This window comes from Fulmarus glacialis, unplaced genomic scaffold (genome assembly GCF_000690835.1).
Source record: "Fulmarus glacialis isolate BGI_N327 unplaced genomic scaffold, ASM69083v1 scaffold22892, whole genome shotgun sequence".
In the NCBI taxonomy this organism is placed as follows: domain Eukaryota; kingdom Metazoa; phylum Chordata; class Aves; order Procellariiformes; family Procellariidae; genus Fulmarus; species Fulmarus glacialis.
Window position 1 is genome coordinate 35434 of NW_009198803.1, and position 5455 is coordinate 40888.

Consider the following 5455-nt stretch of genomic DNA (forward strand, 5'->3'; position numbering starts at 1 on the left):
GAACTACAAAAAGACTGGAAGACATGACAGGAAGGTGAAGGTCAGAGTACCTCTCCCTTGCTATCAAGACCCTGTCATCTACAGGAGCTCAGCCCAGGGATAGGGTTTTCTTTGTGCGTGACCCAACGGGGTCCCATCTGGTACTTTGAGTGCTGCCAGCTCCTGTGAGGAGGCAGCTCCATGGGGCACCGTCAGCTCCACCTTCCCTCCTGCTGAGGTTTCTTGATGGTTTTCCAGCAACCAGGAAATGTTTTGTCTCTCTTCTCACCCACCCTGCTGCAACGCCTGCCGGGACTTCTGGGGGTCAGAGCTCCTTGGCTCCTTCTCAAAGACACCCAATTCCCTCCTGCCACCACGGGCTCATGTGGCCTCCACTGTGACATGCTTCTTCTGTCCCTGTTGGCTCTGGGGCTGGTTCCCGCAGGAGTCTTTCTCCACTCCACAGCCATGAGGACATTTGGTATCTGCTGGCCAGGACCACAGCATAGAGGGGCTGCTGCTTTGGAGATGTTACTCATGGGACAGCCTCTCTGCTGTGGGGGATCTGCAGAAGGATTTCCAGGTAGTCCCATCATTCCCCATCCTCCATCTACCTGTCCCCAGCAATTGGAGCTGTGCACCTCGGTGCTTTTTTGCCATGTCCCAGCCATGGAGGCACAGCAAGCCTGGGAAAATCTCCATCAAGCAACTTCCAGACAAACCTGCTGCAGTTCCCTTTGACATTCTCCAAACCCCAGTCGTAAATTTACCTAACCCACGGCACTCAGGCTCTTCTCCATGTGCCCACCCTGTTCCGCAGTGAGGAAGGGAAGGGCTGCTTAGCCCTGTTCTCTTGACACCTTGGCCCTCAGCAGGAGTTTTGTGGTCGGTTCCTGCAGCATGTTAACCCCCTTGAGATGGAGAAATGAAACAAGAACAGAGGTTCCAGGGCAAAGAAGCCAAAGCTGGATTTGTCACCCCTGTGGCCCATCTTGTTTTGCCATCACTGGGAGCTATAAATCCTTCCCCCAGGCTCTGCTCTCAGCCCTCTACTTGGGAGGGGGCTAGCTCAGATTTGGCCCATCGGCCCCCATGGATCCAGGAGCCAGAAGGGGCCCAGCAAGGCATGGAGCAGCCGGAGGACGGGCCAGGATGGAGTCAGCTGTGCCGGGAGCAGGGTGAGGAAGGGGATGCACACACCGGTCTTGCACAAGTCCCCTGATTCACCCTTGAAGGACAATCCTCATGATCTTGCAAAGTCTGATTTCCATGAAAGGCTGGGGGCTCCATCCAGGAGTGTTTCCCCGAGGACGCACCTTCTCCAGGCTCCATCCTCCCTCTCTCCTGTGCAAGGAGCTGGCAAGGCCCTGGTCTCACACTGGAGCTTGCCTCCATCTCTCCTGTGGCCTGTTGGGCCATCCCCTGCTCCGTCCTGCCCTGGGCCAAGCAGGGCTTGTCGCAGGATGGCTGAGGAGCCCCCGGGAGTGGTGCTTTTGCCTCACATGCCCTTTGTCACAGAAGAAGCAGCATTTGAACTCAAATTTAAGGATTTATCCACGTGATCCCACCAGCACTGAACTGGGATCTCAGAGCCCAGGGGTTCCAGGACCTGCCCCATAAAGCACAGACTGTTTTCCCTCTGCTTTCTCCAACCATGGTGACTCATGGACTAGCCCCAGATCATTTGCCACTAGCCTTCATTAAAGCCATTCCAGGTGGAGCATGGGAATTCCTCCACATCTTGAAAGGCAGGAGCATCTCTATTGATTTGATGGGGTTTTTTTGCCATTTGAGGGGAAAAATCCCATCCTGCTGCCTTGCCTTGGTGGAGGGTGTGATGGCATGTGTGGGTGTGACCCTGCCCAGTACAGTGACCGGTCCCTCATGATCGTCGCCGAGCCCTGTAGAGCCCGGGACTGGTGGCTACATCGAGGCAAGGAGCCCTCCTGCCACGGCTGGTGGAGAAGTGGTGCCAGTACCGGCAGCTCTGGGCTGTGCGCCCTGTGGGACTGGAAGGGGCAAACAAAATTGCACAGGGCACTGCAGCCTCCAGAGTAATGTATGGATGTAGGGAGGCTGGAGGAGGTGTTACCTTCCGAGCTTGTCTTGGAGAGGGCTTCCCTGCTTGTTCCTCAGCCAGTTTAATCTTTGCTTGGCTGGAGAGGGGAGTGGGTGCATGTGGGGGGGGGATGTGTGTGTGTGTTTGACTGGCTGTAGCCAGGTGTACCATGTGCATCGGTGTCTGCACCAAAATCTGCCAGTGCCCGACCTGAAACCTCTCGCTGCTCCCTGCTGAAGTCAGTGAAGGGACCCGCTCTTGGGGTGCTTCGGGTCAGACTTGCCTTGCCTTCTGCCACCAGTTTCTTCCTGTGTGTAGGCTGCAAGTGCCTGCTTAATTTCCCAGGGCTGAGTGGCCAATCCTGGATGATGCTGAGCGTCCACCTCACTGCTACGTCCAGGAGCACATTGAGGGGGCTTCAAGGCTTTTGCAACCTGCAGATGGAGGGAGCTGGGTACTGCAGCACAGCAGCAAGCATCTGGAGAGGGGGGCTCTTTGAAGCGAGGGCTGACTGTGATCCCATAGCTCTGTGTGTATATGTGTGTACGTCTTAGTGTGGGTTGGTAGTTCCCATGCAGGAGAGCGTTTCTTGGGTGTTGATCTAGTTTAGCTACCTCACAGTGCAAGCTGGGTGCTGTCGTCATTGGGTTTCATTTTGGGGATGGGGTGGGGAGTTTGTGGTTTTAGTTTTTTCTTCTCTTAATTATTGTTATTGTTATGGTTTTGACAGTTGAATTCGTCTTGGGGACACGTGGCCTCACCCCCACCTCGCTGCATGTCTGAGCTGCCCCTTGTGTCCCCCTCCCTGTCTCCTTCTGGGTAGTGCAGCAGGACCAGCATCCGTCTCTCCCCTGTGCTCCCAGCTCTCGCCTTTGCAGTGGGATCCCCCAGCTGAGTTGTAACACTGAGATTTTGCTCCCATTGCTGGTGGGATGCCTGGACTGAGGCTCAGCATTGTTGCCGTTAGTTATTGGGTTCATTTGCAAGCTGGAAGTAGTCCTTCTTGTCCCTTTGCAGGGTGGAAAGGGTCCTCTGAAAGGCTCAGCTCAGCCTGTATTCTTGCCTCTGCTCTCACAGATATTCTCAGTGGATGCAATAAAGCCCTTCTTGTCTGGGAAATGTCCATGCAAAGCACATTGCTGGAATGGGCTGGTCCTACTCCCCATTTTCCAGAGCCTGCTGTAATTTGGTGGCAGCCTGGAGCAGCAGGGAACTAGTGCTGTAAAAGCCTCTGTCCAGGGTGGGGACAGTCTGTGAGAGAAGCTGATTCGCATGTGTGATGTTTGATTTTTCACCCCCAAAACGTAGTTGAATCTAGATCCTGTCCCAGGCAGTGAACATAAACCAGGGTAACCCTGGAGCCCCTAGATCACCCCCTACTCGGGGCTGGGGAGCCGACACAAGGCTGTACCCTTCTCCCCTGGCACAATGGGGTTTGGGAAGGGGCTCGCAGCTCTGAGCCACACTGTCAGTTTGGGGGGGCAGTTTCCCCCAGACACTAAAGCACAAGGTCCCAACATGCAGGTGGTCTAGCAAGGGTGGCCCCTTGGACTCTGGTCCTTCAGAGCTCAGAGGAGGGCTGTGGGCTTGGACAACCACGGTGTAGGTGAGGCTAGGGATGACAGTGAGGGCTGTTTGCCTGCTGGAGGAAGCAGGTGAGCTGTTTCATCCTTTTGCACTGGCTGGGGTGCTCCCCTGGGGCTCAGGACTTGCACTGCTGCACAGCTTAAGTCCGTTCTTGTGGTCTCTGAGCCCCTCTGCCAGCCCCTCCATTGCGGTGACATTGGAACTGCCTTTGCACCACACACCTCGTTTTGCTTCACTCTTGGGTGCCTTGGTTTGTGGCAAGGGTGTGATGATACCTGCAGTCCAGGGAGATCCTTCCCTTCCTCAAATTGCTGGTTGACGCTTTTGTTCCTGAGCCCTGACACTTGCTCCATGGGTCTCCTCCCTCCAGCACACAGGGGCCAGCTCCAGCCTCTGTTGAGGGTGTAGTGCTGGCCCAGAGCTGAGCTTTGCACAAAAGGGTTGGAGATGACTCAGGAGCCCAAGAGCACTGGGACTCCAAACTACTGGGAGCCCACCCAGGGAGCCTGGGCACTGCCCCCTCCCCGGCACCCACAGCTCTTATGGCACAAAAGGACAGGCTGGTGGTGCATCTCAGTCTGGCCAGCTGCGAGGAGCTGGAACCCCAGGGTCCTGTCCCCCCCAGGTACATTGTTCCTCCCCAGCACCTCCGAGTACAGCTGCTTTGGGGTCTCAGATGCTGCCTCCTGCCTTGGTGCTGCAGAACCAGTGAGTGCCCCCCAAGATGCTCTCCCAGTGCCCCTGTCCCAGTCCTTCCCCTGTCCCATGCTGGACAGGGTCCAGGTATGATCCCAGCAGAGCACAGGGCTCCCACTTGCTTTTTTCAGCAAGCTCACTGGAGCTTTGCTCTGTCCTGCAGGCTGCACCCCCTCTCTGAGCCCCCTTCACCCTCCTGGGGAGAGAAGGGGATCCCTGGCCCCGGCCCCTCCAAGTGCTACATGGTGCTGCAGCTCTAACTGGGAGGGAGCCCAGCACAGCCCTGACCCCCCAGGCCATGTCCTGGCTTCCTGGGCCTCGCCCCAAGAAAAGCACAGCCCTGCGCCTTCCTCCTGCCCCAGGGGCCTGTCCCCTCATCCATAACAGCTCTGCCCCTGGTATGCGCCAGCTGTTCCGTATCCTCCACATCCTGGGACCACCCAGTACCCTCCAGTCCAGCCCTCCAACAGGGCTCCAGCAGCTGTAGCATCGCGTCGCCTGCTCCGTCACCCCTTCCCGCTGCACAAGTATCACAAATAGCAGGTGCCTTTTCTTGCTCGGAGCTTTTTCTAAAGGCCAACTCTTGTGAAGGCTTTTTTTTCTCTGCTGGGTCATGCAGCCCAGCCCAGCGGCCTGGGTTTGTCAGAGGACAAGGTGTGTGCATATATTTTATACCTCGATGTGTTCCTGTAAATAGTGTAAGTTATTTTGGTCTCATGATGTACATGTTTTTTCAATGGCTGTGTTTGTTCCTTGCCTTTTTGTCTTCACAAATAAAATGTACTGAAATGAAGTGACAGAGCAGAGATGGCTTTGAAGAGGGGAAGAGCACAGCGGGGAACTGCCCGTCCCATCCTGACGCACCTGGCAAACGGGCTCGGGGAGAGGCTGGGTGAACTGATGCTGCTGCAGCCCTTCTGGCCCTAGTATGTGTTGTGAGAATGTGACCTGCATCCTTGCAGGCACCGAGTCCTCAGGCAGACAGGGCAGATGTGATTGCACTGGGGGAAATTTAAGGGGCTGAGGTGGAGGAAGCACAGACGCAGCCGGGCTCTCCTGGTGAGGAGGAGGAGGAGGAGGAGGGGAGGAAGGAGTCCAACCAGGCAGTCCCAAGCCAGAGTGGCAGCCAACCCC